At 51.3% G+C, this 15,772-nt stretch overlaps 4 non-coding genes across 4 annotated transcripts; 3 read left to right on the top strand and 1 right to left on the bottom strand.

Annotated features, from left to right (window-relative positions):
• Window positions 1-673: 673 nt before the first annotated feature.
• On the top strand, window positions 674-745 carry TRNAP-UGG (transfer RNA proline (anticodon UGG)). The gene has a single exon. It is a non-coding gene; the product is annotated as a tRNA-Pro (tRNA).
• Window positions 746-1,995: 1,250 nt separating this feature from the next.
• TRNAA-AGC (transfer RNA alanine (anticodon AGC)) lies at window positions 1,996-2,068 on the top strand. The gene has a single exon. It is a non-coding gene; the product is annotated as a tRNA-Ala (tRNA).
• A 5,088-nt stretch (window positions 2,069-7,156) lies between these two features.
• TRNAV-AAC (transfer RNA valine (anticodon AAC)) lies at window positions 7,157-7,229 on the bottom strand. The gene has a single exon. It is a non-coding gene; the product is annotated as a tRNA-Val (tRNA).
• A 5,352-nt stretch (window positions 7,230-12,581) lies between these two features.
• On the top strand, window positions 12,582-12,690 carry TRNAL-CAA (transfer RNA leucine (anticodon CAA)). The gene is made up of 2 exons: window positions 12,582-12,619; window positions 12,645-12,690. It is a non-coding gene; the product is annotated as a tRNA-Leu (tRNA).
• The last annotated feature ends 3,082 nt before the right edge of the window (window positions 12,691-15,772 follow it).

Genomic DNA, 15,772 nt, shown 5'->3' with positions numbered 1-15,772 from the left:
CAGAGCTTTTCATAGAATCATAGAAACATAGAACACTAGGACCGGAAGGGGCCTCGAGAGGCCATCGAGTCCAGTTCCCTGCCCCGACGGCAGGACCGACCACTATCTACACCATCCCTGATAGACATCTATATAATCTGTTCTTAAATATCTCCAGCGAGGGAGATTCCACAACCTCCCTTGGCAACTTATTCCAGTACTTGACCACCCTGACAGTTAGGAACTTTTTCCTAATGTCCAACCTAAACTTCCCTTGCTGCAGCTTAAGTCCATTGCCTCTTGTTCTCTCCTCAGAGGCCAAGAAGAACAAGTTTTCTCCCTCCTCCTTATGACATCCTCTAAGATATCTGAAAACCGCTATCATGTCCCCCCTCAATCTTCTTTTTTCCAAGCTAAACAAGCCCAATTCTTTCAGCCTTTCTTCAAAAGTCATGTTCTCCAGACCTTTCATCATTCTAGTTGCTCTTCTCTGGACCTTCTCTAATTGCTCCACATCTTTCTTGAATTGGGGTGCCCAGAACTGGACACAATATTCCAGCTGAGGTCTAACCAGCACAGAGTAGAGCGGTAGAATGACCTTGGAAAGGTAAAGTTAAGTGTAGGATTTACCAGAGCACTGGAGGTTTATTGAAACTTGATTCTGTGGAAAGCCTAGTGCTCCCTTTTCTAGAAGGGCTTGTTGGTCTAGGGGTATGATTCTCCCTTTGGGTGGGAGAGGTCCTGGGTTCAAATCCCAGACAAGCCCTTTTTCTACCATTGTCTAATAGCTGATCCAGATGGTTTTGGGGCTCATGTCCTCTTTCATGATTTCTCATGCCTTGTTCACAACACACCTGCTAATGCATCCCAGAATCATGTTTGCTTTTTTTTGCAGCTCACCTTGGGCAGGAAGTTACAACAACATCAGTTTCATTGGAAAATGTGGGTATCGATCCCACAACCCTTTATATGCGAAGGAAGTGCTTTACCATTTGAGGGAATTCCCCTCTGGAAAAAAAAGTGTTCTGCCCCAGCCACCTCATTGCTGACTCCTTATGTCCCTCTCACTCCCCTGGCTCCTTTCCTAAGATGATCCTTGTTAGCCCAGTTCCTACCAGCTGGCTGGCTGAGCTGTTCAGACAGTGCTGCTAATAATGCCAAGGAGATGGTTTCAAGCTCTATGTGGCACCTTGGGCCATCTTGACGAAGTGGCCTGGCTACTGTGGACAGGGAGGTTCCATCACGCACAGGGAGCTGTGCAGTGCCAGCCTTGTGGGAGGGCTGTGTGGGGATCCCTGCCTGCATCACAATGCCACTGCCTGGGGCTGCTGGTGCCTGGCAGCCTGGCTTTGCAGTGCCTGGTGTCCTCTGAACAGGTTCCACTGGCTGTGTCACCTCCCTGGGCTCAGAGTTTCACTGATCTACATGGGCAGGTGATATACATGCAACATGGGTGGCTCTGTGAGCTGCAGAGGTCTGTAACATGTGGTGCTTTGGCAGATGCTTCATTTCTGAGAGCAGCTGCAGAGGAGATCATGGACAGTCAGTGTCTGTTGGAGGAGGGGTTCACATTGGGGCTCTGGGGCATATTTTTATGCTTTTCATTACTGGCCATGTGAGTGATTTATTTCTAGAGCTGTTTTTGGAGTGCCCGATCTGGGTGTGTTTACTAGCCAGAGCTGTTAGAAAGCACCACCAGCACCCCCAGGCAGTGGCATTGTGATGCAGGCAGGGATTCCCATAGAGCCCTCCCACAAGGCTGGACATGCACAACTCCCTGTGCATGATGGAACCTCCCCATCCAGAGCAGCCAGGCCACTTAGTCAAGATGCCCCAAAGGCTCACCTGGAGCTTGAAACCGTCACGATGACGTTATTATCACCAATGTTGAAACCGCTCAGCCAGCTGGTTGGAACTGGTTTTACAAGTGTCATCTTAGGAAAGGAGTCAGGGGAGCCGCAGGGACATATGGACTCAACAATGAGGTGGCTGGGGCAGAACATTACCTTGCCAAGAGGGGAATTAGCTCAAATGGTAGAGCGCTTGCTTAGCATGCAAGAGGTAGTGGGATTGATACCCACATTCTCCAGTGCAGGCCTTTCCCCCAAGGCAACAGGAAACCACTTCCTTCTTCTTGGCTGCTCCCCAGGAAGCTCTCCATTTGGAGGTGTCTGTGCTCAGCTGTGTGCAAGGGCACAAAAGAGCACTTGGAACATCTTCTCTCCCCCCTGCTTTGGGGATTCTGAGATTCTGGGGAGGGGTAGCAAGCTAGTTCCAGAGGCCCCAGGGACCCTGCAGCTGCTTCTTGCTCCTTTCTGAAAGGGCCCTTGTGAGCTGTCACTGTGCAGGCTGGCTAGCTCAGTTGGTGTGAGTATGATTCTCCTAACACTAAGAGTGGTGTCCCAGTAAGAGGGAGGGCCAGAGCTGACAAGGTCTATTCTGTCTGGGTGGAAATGGCCCATGATCAGTAGTTTGGATCAAAAGAGGAAAAAGTAAGTCAGATCACACAGGGGGATGTGGCCCATTGTCAGAGTCTAATGTGGAGCTGTTAACACCCAGGGCAGAGAAGCTGCTTTTGGAAGGAGCCAGCTACTCCCAGTCTCTGTTTAATCCTTGGTTGATGGAGTTAAATTTGCAAATAAATTGCAGCTCAGAGATTTCTCTCTCGATTTGATGGCATGTATTATATTAGGAGATGTGCAGGTAAAGGAGCCCCTGATGGTATGGTTGCTGTTAGGTCCTGTGAGGATATTCGTGGTGTAGATATGCGAGAAGAACTGGCAGCAAGGTTTGTTGCAGGGCTTGGTTCCCTATTTAGTGTAACTATGTTGTGATCTTTAGTTGGTGGTGAGGAGTTGTTTTAGGTTGGCAGTCTGTCTGTTGGCGAGGACAGGCCTGCCTCTCAAGGGCGGTGAGAGTGAAGAGTCATTGTCCAGGATGGTTTGCAGATCATGGATGATGCGTTGGAGAGGTCTAAAGTAGTGGCTGTTAGTGAGATGGCCAGTGGTGTTCTCTTGTTTTCCTTGTGAGACCACTTGCAGCAGGTGGCTTCTGGGTACCCGTCTGGCTCTGTCAATCTGTTTCCTCACTTCCTTCAGTGGATATTTTAGTTTGAGGAAAGCTTGGTAAAGGTCTTGTAGATGTTTGTCTCTGATGGAGCAGAGCAAATATGGTTGTTCCTTAGTGCCTTGCTGTATACAATGGATCATGTAGTCTCCTCTGGATGGAATCTGGAGGCGTATAGATAAGCAAAGAGGTCTCTGGGTTTTCCGTATAGGGTGATATTTAAGTGACCATCGCTTATCTGCACAGTTGCAGTAGTGTGCAGGAAGTGGATCACTTTTGTGGACTGGTCCAGACTAAGGTTGATGGTGGGGTAGAAAATTGAAATTCTGGTGGAATTCTTCAAGAGCCTCCTTCCCAATCAATGAAGCAGTTGCAGATGTTCTTTCAGCGAGCTTTCTCTATTATTAATCTTAGCGTCTATATTTGCTGTATGGTCCTTTTATCTTTCCCAAATCCCACCTGCTCGCCTGTTAGATGTTCTTTTATTTTTTTATCTCAATCTCTCTATCAGTATCATCAGCAGTAGCTTGCCGAGATGACTTGTTAGGTCAAACCTTCTGTGCACTGCCTTTCTTGTGTATTGTCACTAGCACTGTTGTTGTCCATTCCTCAGTGGACTTTCCTTCCTTCCCTGCAATCTTATATAGTCGGTGTATTTCCTGACACGTACTTTCTCTGCTGTATTTGATCATCTCTCGCATGATCTTATTTCTCGAGCATTTGTTTTTCTATAGTCGTACCACTACTCTTTCAAATTCTTTCCTTGAAATATCAGATAAAGCTCTGCTATGGGCCCACACCTGACTCCCTGCCAGCCCCAACACTTGGGGCTGCCCAGCTTTGATGGTGCTTGGATCTTATAAGGCACCGGAGGAAGCTCAACTTGTGCTGGGTGGAGTCACACTCACCAGGCAGAGCTGTGAATGACTGAGCCCAGCAGCACCAGCTGAATCTCCCTCCAGGCAGGAGGAAGTGTGAGGAAGGCTTTGGCAAGGAGAAGTCAAGTGCAGCTGGGGATTGTGTGGCGGGGGTTGGTTGGTTTTGTTTTTGTCTAAAACTCTGATATGTGATGTTTGCCTTTCCTCCAAAGATGAGTTTTGCAAGGCCGAGTGTTGCTCAGGGAGCAAGAAGGCTTGAGTTGAACTCCCTGATGCTCCCGCCACAGAGTGTGTTTGCTGCTCTCCCTGACTTTGTGTTCCCTACGTTTCTCTTACCATCATATGCCAACAATGCCCAGATGCTTTGTGTATTGGACAGACTTCTAATTCCCTTCAACAAAGGGTTAATGGGCACAAAAGAGGCATCAAAACACTCCAGATCCACAAACCAGTTTGTCAACATTTTAATGGACTGACCATTCTATTAATGACTTAAGAGTATGCATGTTACTGAAAAAACAAATTTCCCACCACTATTCAAAGGGAAATAGCTGAGCTGTCATTTCTACTCAAATTCGGCACATTGACCCATTGTTTGAACTGGGATGGGAATTTTCTGATTCACTAAAGGGGCTTATTTGCATACTTGTCTTAATCTAATTCTTGACCTCCCACCACCCCAGGCTTCCACCCCTCTGCTCTGTGCTTTGCTCACCTTGATCATTTTTTTCTGAATTGTCCTCCTTGATTACTGTTTTAGGTTCTCTGTGCCTTTAATATCGAGTCTGTTCTGGTATGGCTATGGTCTGCAGAAGTGGGTCTGTCCCATCAAAGTTTGCCTCCTAAATTGTTTTCCTTGTCCTTAAAGCGCTACTTGACTGATTTTTGTTTTGACAGAGTGGTTTGTGACCTCTTCCAAGTGGGAAGTTGGTTTCTTCCTTCAGGACTGTGAAGAGAGCTTGGAAATGACCTTGGAAAGGTGAAGTTAGGTGCAGTACTTCTCAGAGCACTGGCTGTGTGTTCCAGGCTGGTTCTGGAGTATGCCCAGTGCCTCCATTCTGATGGTGGCATGTTGCTCAAGGGGTGGGAGAGCTCCGGGGCTCAAGTCCCAGACTAGCCCTTCTTCTGCCTTTCTCTGATATCTTACCCAGACATTTGGGGGGACTGATGTCTCTTTGCATGTTTTCCCTCTGTTCATTTGCTCAGTATGATGAAGCAGCCTTTTGCTACTGGATGGCTCAGCTCAGGCATTAGCTCTGCTAAGATGTTGTCCTCCCAGCGTTTATGTCCCTCCTTGTCACTAGGGCAGCACCACTTGCTGGCGGAAGCCACATATGTCCAGCTTCCGGCTTTGCCTTTTTCCTGGATAAATTGGCATTTCCCCTTTCTAGGCTACAGTCCTTTAATTCATTGTCACTCCCACAGTGAACCAGGCAGTCCTCTTGTTCCCTGCCACAAGCCACATCTATGCCACACCCTCAGTGGCTGTTGGAGGAATCCCTCCTTCTGGTTGCAGCTCAGCATGGACTCCATATCCGGCACTTCTGGGCTTTCCCTTCTCAGCTTCCACTTCTCCTTCCCTGGACTGTTTCCTGCAACTCCCCTTCATTTGGCTGTGCTGGCTATGAACCCTCAGCCCTACAAGGGGCTGTCCTTTACCTGAAGCCTCTGTCTTACCAGCTTCCATCCCTGATTTCTAGCCCCATCTGCTCCTGCTGACAATCTCTGCTGCCAGCCTCTTCCTGCAGGTGCAGCCTGGGCAGTGATTCAGCCAGACACTGAGACACTTGAATGTCACTGAAGAGGATTTCCAGAGTTCCACAACAACCTCTGCAGAAGTGCTGGGGACCATGGCTGGCTGGGGCAGTGGTCTCCTGTGTTTATCAGTTCCCTGATTCCTGGAGTGTTGAGGCCAGCAGAACTGGGGAGGAAACGGAGATTAAAGAAAACCACTGGAACTGCTGTGGAGGGCAGGTGCCACTGGCAGGGTGATCCTGCTGCACCTCACTGTGGGAGGTGTGTGGTGCAGTGCGAGCTTCTGGGGGGCTGGCTTTGTGCTTTGGGAGTCTGGGCAAGCCCCAGCCTCACCTGGTCCAGACCCACTAGGAAGCCTGTCCCTTATGTAGAGGTAGTGACCATTAAGCCTTCCTCTGCCACAGGGACTGGAGACCTGGGCTCTGGTTGGGTGTTCTTGGACAGCAAGAATTTTGGTGGTCAGGTCAACAGAGTGGGGACAGGACAAGACCCCTGTGATGAACAACATCTCCTGGGATGGGGAAAGGCTGGCCAGGCTGTGTCCAGGGCCCAAGTCCTTCTCAGTCAGGTGAAGTAAGTAGCCAAGAGAGAGAGGAGGGATGGAGATGGGCAAAGCCCCTTCCCAACAGGCTGGAACTCAACAAAGCTCAGCAGGATGGTGCCTATAAAGGCTCAGTGAGGATGGGATTCAAACCCTGCGGAGCACAATGGATTATCCGTCCATCCCCTTCACCACTCGGCCGCCTCACCCAACACGCCTGGACCTTTTTCATATGTCCCAACTTCAGCCCTGCCAGGAAGTCTGGCCGGGGACACAGGATGGGCAGGTTTGGCCCAACAGGGCTACGCTCACTCCTGTCCCCTGCAGTGCTGCTTCCTGGGGCGAGCAGGGCCCTGTCGTGCCCTGGCCTGGGAGCAGCACAGCCCGGCCATGACCATTCTCTACTCTGGGGCTGGGCCCTGCCCCAGCTCTGTGCATGTGTCCCTGCTGGGTGGGTACAGACCAGGGCCATGGGCAGGGTCTGCAGCCTTTGTGTCTCCTCCTGACATGCTCTGCTCCTTTCCAGCTGCTCTGTTAGCACAACAGCTCCGGCTGGATTGGCCCCTTCTGTGCCAGGCCTGTCTGTGAGGTAGGGAGCTGATGGGAGGCAGGTTCAGGAGCAGGCTGTGGCTGGGAGGGAACACGTGGGATAGGGCAGGGGCACTTGCCTGGCACAGCTTCGGTTGGAGGAGGGGCAAATATAGTTCTGTGGTTCCCAGCCAGTGACATCAGTGAGGGAAAACCCTTCAAGTACGTGCCAGGAGAGAGCTTCTGTGCAACAGCAGCGATGCATCTGCTGGGCTCCCCTCCTGGACAACAGGGTCTGGTTCAACTTCTTCTGTCACATGGGTGTTGGGCTTGTCAGAGAGAGAGGCTGCAGCAGAAAGAGATGAGCCCTCAGGGGCATAAGAGAAAGTGAGACAAACACAGAGGCTTGTGCTTCTGCCTGGTTTTGAACCAGGGACCTTTTGCGTGTTAGGCAAATGTGATAACCACTACACTACAGAAGCTGACCTTGTGCCCATGTGGTAGCTTGCCCTCCACTAAATTGCATCCTCAAGCCACTGCTTGCCCTGCCACATGCGGATGGGGGACCTAATAGAAATTGAGGGGAGTCCTTTACCAGCTCAACTGCTGGAGGAGAGGGAAGCAGCTGCACTCACAACTGGGACTTTCAATATCAGCTCTTCCAGAATTGAGGTCCCAAGTGGTTATGCAAATGAGACATGCAATATTTAAGTCTGCACCTCATTTGCATTTCCTGTTGGCCACATTTCCTTGCCACTTCCAAAAGGGCTGGGCAGTGGAGCCACAGCCTTCCTGTGTAGATGCTCCACAGGACTTTTTGAAAGAGCTGCGGCTTTTTTGAAAAAAGAGCTCTCTCGTGCAGACATAGCTGTGGGGAAAAAGTAGAAAAGCAGAGCCAGGCTGCAGCTGAAACATTTGCAACAGCTGATAACAAAGAAATGTGTGTGTGCGTAACAGAACACGAGAATTCTTTTAACAACTCCAGAACATACAAATGTTTAAACTCCAGTTTTCTTCTCTCTCTTCACACTTGCTTCAAAAAAAGTAATTCTCAGCACACTGAAATGTCTCTCAAAAGGTTCCCATAAGAGCTATTTACTTGGGCCATGGCTTCACTTTTGAAAGGGAAATGCTGATGAGGCTCTGCCATTCCACACAGAGGAGCCAGGAGCACTGAGCTTTTAGCAGCCCTCCCCACATAAAGGAAATCATCAGTATGTCTTTTGGAGGATCATAGCTAACATGCACAAGGCCACATCCTGTCCACAAACAGGGGACCCCATGAAGGCACCACTGGGAGTCGAACCCAGGATCCCTTGTTTACAAGGCAGGTGTTTTAACCAGCTAAGCCATGGTGCCTGCATCTAGCCAAGTTCTTCTGTCTGCCCACACCTGACTCCCACCAGCCCCACCTGGGCCTGCTTCGCTCTGCTGGAGTTTCGATCCTGTCAGACAGAGGAGCTGGGGAGGTTTAACTCCCAAGGGGGGTGACTCTTGGCACAGGTCTGTGCTCAAGAATTAGGTGGTGTCACTCAGGGGTGTAAGAAACTGTCCCCCACCTCCGGAAGAATACAGACCTACTCCAGTGCTCAGACTGCCATGGCAAACACAGGGCCTTCATGGTCCACATTGGTTGGGGAAGGGCCTTGGCCAGTGAAGACCCAGAGGACAGGTGTCCTGTGACTGCTGTACTGGGGAGACTGTGGTCAGTGCTGGAAGCTCCCTAGAAATGGGGAACTGGCGACATTTGAAAGATTAGGTAATCATAGCCCATGACCCAGGTTAACCTTTGTTTTAAACGGAAATGTTTAAGGGCAAGGAGGCCGGGGTCCAGCAGCTTTCGAACCCAAATGGGCTGTTTCTTTGCAGGGGGCAAAATGTAGGAAATGGAAGGGGGCACTGGAGAAGCTTCGCTCCTGGCTTGACACTGCCTTGGAAAAGAACGGAAAAAACCACCACTTCTGTTGGAGAATGTGGGCATTTATCCCAAAGCCTCTCGCATGCTTAGTGAGCGCTCTACCAATTCAGCAAATTCCCCTGTGTCTGAGCATAATTTCTGACTCACCCATCTTATTCCAGAGGCCAAAACATCCCTGTGGCCGCCCATGGCTACGGCAAAGGGTCGCAAAGGCTGTGTTTGCACAGCAGTGTTGTTCCTGAATACGCGGTTCCAGAAGAGGTATTACAGAGTTGTTGATTCCGATATAGGAGGTGTGGATTGAAAGGGAGTTGAAATTGGGTTGAAATCCCACTCTTAGCATCAATTCTATTCTCTGCACACTCTGCTGGTCTCATTTCAATGTCTCTGCTAACATTTCACCAGCCCTTGCTATGGGTTTCTGTTAATGAGTGTCACGACTGAGGCACAATTCAGACACGAACTTCATCGAAAAGTGATGGGGATCCTCTCATTTCTGCACTGCAGCACCCAGTCATGTAGCCAGCACCTGTACCGGGCACCTATTTTCTGCTCTGAGAACTACACTAATGCCAGGTTTGTAGTACACCAAAGGAGATTTTGCCCCAGTGGGTCACTTCCCCACCTTACGGTTGTGTCCTGGGATAGCTGTTTGGTCTCGGCCTGTGGCCAGAACAATTCTATGCAAGGGGGAGGGAGCCCCACACCTGTCTGTGGTGCTTGTGGTACCCGAGTGGGAGAAAGGGAAAGATGCTCAGTCCTGCCCCACACCGCTCACACAGGGGATGGGAACTGTGGTGGGAGTGGCAAGAGCCTCAAGGGGCTCAGAAAGAGCTACAGGTGGTAACTTGACCCTGTGACTATCTAACATGAATGAGGGTAAATAGGGCTGCCAGGCTGGTAAAGGGTTGCTCTGAGGATGCCCATTGACTATTTCCTCTGCCACCTGGTGGGCAAGGGAACAGCTGTGCCTAGGGGGCTGCATTTGAAAGAGGAAGTCAGGCCTAGGTACTGCCTTAGCTGAGAGAAAGTGGTGATGCCCATGTGAGCTATGTACCGAATAGGCAGACAGCCCTGGAGCAGGTAGGAGTCAGTTGCAGGTGGGTCATTTCAGTGGTAGAGAAATTCTGTTGCTCTATCTCAGTTTTCATTTTTTTTTCGAAAGGCCTCTAATCCTTATTGCATCTAAAATAACCTCCAGAATATGAAACTAGTATAAACAATGCAGCAGAGTCTGAGTTTTCAGAGAGGGGTGAACCTGCTCATTCATCTCAATGAGGTGTTGACTTGGAAACCGAATCACAACTCATGGAATGACAGTATTAGTGATTGAAGTGCTGATTCTCCAGCTCATGTCTGCTTCCATTGATGCTGGATGTAGTGACAGGTATTCTGGCACAGCACAGTGAGGAGTCCAAGCCTATTAACCCAGGTGTAAACCGTCCCTTGCAAAAAAATGAGGCGAGAGGAAGAAGAAATTCATTCCCTGTTTCGTACCAAGATTCTCATCTTCCTCCTGAGCACGAAGCCTTCCTGGGCAGGTTTAGCACTGCACAGGCACAAGGTTCTGGAGTTGGGGTGACAGCAGAGGGGTCTGTTCCTGTGGGGTCTGTGTCTGTGGGTAGGAGAGCAGAAACGGCAGCTGCTGGTCCAAGGCTATGTGTGTTGGGAGCAGATGAGCTCAGGAGCACGCAGCAGGCTGGGGTCTCTCCATCAAAAGCATATTGCAGCAGGTGGTGATTGTGTTCCCCCTATTCCAGGGAACATGGGTCGTGTTAATGTCGTGCTCAGGGCAGTGGAGGTAAGGGGATAGAGAGGGTATGAGGGAACACCCGGCAGAGGTCTAGGACAGCGGGTGAGGCGCAGAAGGGTCTGAGAGTTCTCTGTTTGACCCTTTTCCCACAAGGGTTGACCTGGTGCCTGTAATTCTTCCTGCCTGCACTGTCCACCCAAATGCTCCCTCACAGGGCATGTTTTGCAGCTCAAGCCACAGAGGGAGGTGTAATTGTCACCAGCTCAGGCTAAGGGAGATGCTAAACTGTGGTTCCAAGCCATGTAAGTCTGGGGCTTAGCTGGGCAGAGGCAGTCACTGGAGTAGGGGGTGGAGAGCCATGAGCAGCAGGTGGGCAGGCCTGGGGGGAATACAGGAGAGAACAGCAGAACGGCAGGCTGGTGGGAGGAGAGGTGAGAGCAGGAGGCAGACTGCAGCGGAAGAGGCAGAGCAGGGATGGGAAGAGGTGAGCTGGGAGTGAGGGGAGAGCACAGGCGGGACCTCAGAGGGAGGAGGCTGAGCAAGTCATCTGGAGGGGATATGGGCACAGTGAGCAAACCAGTGCCTCCCCCACACTTCTACAGAGCTCCAAGTGCTCACATGAAGCCTCCACTTCTCGGGACCTTCCCGCCTTGGCACCAGCCTTTTGGGAAGAAGGGGCTTTTGAAGTCCAGGGGTCCTTTAGAAAGGCCCCTGTTTACATGGGCAGGGTGCGTTTGGAATGTGGCACTTTTGAATCACTCATGGACACCTCTATGCTAACGGGGAGCTGCATATTCATGGCAGCACCTCATTCGCCTCTGAAAAAATCCCTCATTACCTTTCCCCTTTTGAAAGGAGGGGGCAGTGGAGACAGGCACTGTTTGTGCCTCTCCTAAGTGCTGTGGGAACAACCTCTGGCACGCAGAGAATCCATTCCTGGTCTTGCAGAATGGTTTCCTGTTTTGTTGAAGGGGTCCCAGTTGGTAAGAAGGAAATGTTGAGTGGATGTGAACATTGTTGGTTGGAAGGTTTGGTTGTGTTTTGTCTCCTCAGGAGAAGTGCAAACTGGGGAAGCTATTCCACCATTGCTATTGATGAAGTTTTTAAAAGTTCCTGGTGCCCTTTGCTTTCCCGTTCTTCAAAGGGAAAGTGGCTGATGCACTGGCTTCTGAGAAAACTTTAGAAAAGTGTCCAAAATGTCTCAGGAGGTATTTTCTGCAGCTTGACACTTATCACCTTTGCTTAACAAATAAGTAGTCACTTGTTCAAAACCAGACAGAAACCTTCCTCCTTTCTCTTGTTGTTTCTTCTGTGGGATCAGCTAATTTCTGAAAGAATCCTGAACAGCTCTGCTTTCTTCCTCATTGCTCTTTTTTCTTTCATGAAACTTTAACACTTGAGGGATAGTGGGGAATAACAGCCAAGAAGAAGTCCCATCACTTGAGCACTTGATTGCCACGTATTTAAGAAATATGAGCATAGAAGAATTCCAACCCTCAGACTGTGTCAACATAAGTGAGTTCTTCTGAAAGATTTTTTGAATGAAGGGGGCTCTTTCAAAAGAGCCCATGGATTGTCTTCACTCAAAAACCATTCTTTTGAAAGGAAATTGAAAGAATGCGTTGCTCCTTCTGCAATCAGTCGTCCTTTCCTGTTTCAGGAACAGCACCTCCTTTCCAAAGCTTCTTTTGAAACAACATGTGCATAAATGCTTTGCAGGGCCTGTCTTTTGAAAGAACCGTCTTCATTTAGGATCCCTGGTCCATTCTTTCGAAAGAGCGGGGGCTGTGTGGATGCTCGCTTTTGAAAGAGCAGATCACTCTTTTGATAGTCTTCTTTGTGTGTGGACGCACTCTTTGAAAGAAGTTCTTTTGGATGAGATCTTCTGGAGGGCTTCTTTCAAGGGATCTCTGTGGAGTACCCATAGCCTCAGCGTGGCAAACTGGCAGTTCCTCCTTCATCCATTTCTTTTCAGCTAATGGCAAAGTATCTCCCAGCATTAGATCATATCGGGGTGATTGCGTATGAAAGCCAGCTGAGCTGGAGAATGGCTCTTTGCTGTTGAAAGATTTGTGCTACAGATGAGTACAGAATGAATTGAGCCTGCCTGGCTCATCAAATATTAAGCAAAACTAGCATAAAGAGAGTACCTCCTTCAGCTGTGTCAGGATGGCCGAGTGGTCTAAGGCGCCAGACTCAAGGTACTGTCTTTCCTTCACCTGGGGGTTCTGGTCTCCTAAAGGAGGCATGGGTTCAAATCCCATTCCTGACATCACTTTCATTTTCTACATGCCAAACTGGCCTCCAGAGGCTCCTGGAAAGAACTGACCTGTCAGCATACTTCCACTGGCTGGAGTCTACCAAGCCTTGCTTTGGATTTCTGTTAGAGCAGTACCAAGACAGGCATAACTCTGACATGAACTTGGTGGGCAAGTGATGGTGAACCTGCAGTGTCAGTTTGACACTTGGAAGTTGCTGTGGGAGGAATATGTCTCTTTGGGAAAGGATCCTGAGTCCTTATCCCAGCCATGTGCCTGGGCACAAACAGCAATGGCCCCTGCATGAGGTGTGTCATAGGGATAAGAGTTACCCCCACCAAAAGCACCACACTGGTGAAGGAAAAGACTTCTCTGTGTTTAGGCAGCTGACATTCAGCTTTATTGAATTCAATAAGGCAACAGATGAGCCGAACTGGACACCAGTAAAGCCAGGTCCAGCAAGGCTGCTTGATGCAGCTAACTCGAGTATTTTATACCCTCCCACAAACAAGTCCAGAGCCAGAAGCAATTAGTTCGAGAAACATCAGTTATTTTCAGAGAGAAAACTGTTCTCAGCAAGGAGGAAGAGGCACTGGCGAGCAAGAGCCCCAAATGCAAGGAGTTCAGTGAGGCATTCCACTGAGCTCACCCTCCCTGCCAGGCCCAAACAGGTGAGGGAAAGTTCAAGCTCTTGTGCACATGCAGAAATAAGAAACAAGAAACGGCGTCTATCTAAGGTGGCTTCCACAGCACCTCAGAAAAGAAAACGGCTGTGACGTGACCCAACCAACCCGGCCGCACACCTAGCTCAGCATCCCCAGCTGGCCGCCCCCAAACTCCCAGCGAGGCCCAGCACACAATGAACAGCCCTGCCTTGGCCTGGCTGGACACCCACAGACATTGTTCCCTCCAGCCTTTTCCACCCATGTGTGCAATAAATTTTAGATGCTCTGAACTACGCACCAATGTGCACCACCAACAGAAACAAAAGCCTCAGTGGTGAGCGCTCTGCTAATCAGCTGGGCAACACTCGAGTCTCTCCGAGCAGTCACACAAGGGCACAGATAAGAGGGAACCCAGCCACAGCCACAGCACCACACCCAGCCCTGCCCTGATTTGCCTCACTGCTGGGCACAAGGGCTCAGCTCCCTGGGATGCACTGAGTGAGGCAGCCGACTGGCGGGAGGGGTCCGATGCCCTCACAGCTGCAGGGCAGGTCACCCACCTGCCCCTGAGCTCAGCCCGTGCGGGAGGCAGCCGGACAGCTTAAGCAGAACACAGTGTCAGATGGGGGGGGGCTCCTGAGTGCTGCTTCCCAGCCGCGTGCGTCAGCCATGGCCCTGACTTCCTCTTATAATCCAGCCTCCCGGTCAGAGCTGTTCCCGTTCCCTCCACGGGGAGGGGAGATGGTCAAGGTGCTCTCCTGTGCCATTGCATATGGCTGAGCACAGAGAGCCCCAGACCCCCACCAGTCCCGTGCGCTGGGAGCCAGGAGGTTGTTTGAATTCTGTTTTGCTGAAGACGTCAGGCCTGGGCCCTCTGATTATTTACATGTCTCTGGCTTAACAGCTGGCAGGGCCGTTCAGCTGTGATGGTGGAGTGGTTAAGGTGTTGGACTAGACCTCCAATAGGGTTTTCCCTGGGCAGGTTCCAATCCTGCTCACAGCGAGGCCTGTGTTAGCCACACTCCTACCCTGGCAATACAGACAGGCACTCTGAGCACAGCCTGAGCTTGCCACACAAAGGTGTCTGTGCCTGGGGCAAATGCTGAGGCTGTGATGCAGTTGCTGCTCCAGACACACACTGGCTGCTGCTGTTTGGGGGAGCCTCTCCGCCGTACAGCTTGCTGGAGGACCGAGGTGCAGACAGGTTTGAAGGAGGCGGCTGGGAGCTTTGAGTATCTCTGTGGAAAGCTGGTCCCAGGTGGGAGGGCCTGCGAGGGAGAGAGCAGGAAACGTATGTGTGGCTGATCCAAGAGGCGATGGAGGCTGGGGTGAGGCTGACAGGAGGTGGGACCTGAATGGGGGTAGCAGTTGTGCGGGGCGGTCGCTCACGAAGGGCCAGGTGAGTGCAGAGCTGCAGCCTGTGTTTGAGGAGGTGAGAAGTGGGAGTCAGCGGAGGCTGCAAGGACAGGGGAGCTGTGTGAGCAGCAGGCCAGGAGAAGGCCCATTTTGCAAACGCTGTGCTAACGGAGCAGCTGCAAAGGAGCAGAGAGTGTCCGGGGAGACACAAGAGCTGCAAACCCTGCCCAGGGCCGCCCATAGCCCCTGTCTGTACCCGTCCAGCAGGGACACATGGACAGAGCTGGTGCAGGACCCAGCCCCAGAGCGGAGCCTGCCCATGTCCGGACTGTGCTGCTCCCAGGGCAGGCACTACAGCTGGGGTTTTGTTCTCAGTGGAAGCAGGGGAAGAGGGAGCTTTGGTCTGGGCCTCGCCCAAGGTCCTTCCATCAGGGTTTTCCTTTCCACTGCACAGAGGCTCTGGGTGCAGTGGGGTGAGTGGCAACTTGGGAAGGGTTGAAACAGCTCCCCTCTGCCCCAAGCCCTGCCCTTGCCTCTGGCTTTACCCCTTTCCTGCACCTGCCCCACGTGCCAGTGGGAACAAGGTTTGGGCTCCAGGCCCTGTGTGTGTCTCTGCGCCCTCAGGACTTTCTCCCACCCTTGGGGTTTGTCCCCTCACTCCCTTGCACAGCCCCATGTGCTCCCCACTGGCACTTTCTCAGGAGCTCCCCACACTGCATTTAGTGCAGCCAGGGGCCATATTCTGCCTGGGCTGTTGTGCCGGTGGGGAAGTGCCCAGCTCCCAGGGCAGCAGGAGCAAACGGCACTTTCAACAGCCTTTCTCTGGGCACTGCTGAGCAGGGACCCCAGGGGTTCCAGGGTGGGACAGCCACATGGACACCTGCCTCAGGCCCTGTGGCTGGTGCTGCAGACTGATCTATTGCTCTCGGTGTCAGAGAGAGGGGAGTGTGACATTCATCTCTACAGGGAAGTGTCTGCCCCTTTCCCAGCCCAGCCCAGCACCTGGGAGAGACCAGAACCCCTGAGCCAGCACTGGGGACAGGCCCTTCTCTTTGAGGCAGCTGCCCATGTGAGT

The sequence above is a fragment of the Carettochelys insculpta genome, chromosome 33, assembly GCF_033958435.1.
Source record: "Carettochelys insculpta isolate YL-2023 chromosome 33, ASM3395843v1, whole genome shotgun sequence".
Lineage (NCBI taxonomy): Eukaryota > Metazoa > Chordata > Testudines > Carettochelyidae > Carettochelys > Carettochelys insculpta.
This window is presented reverse-complemented; position numbering and strand designations above follow the sequence as displayed.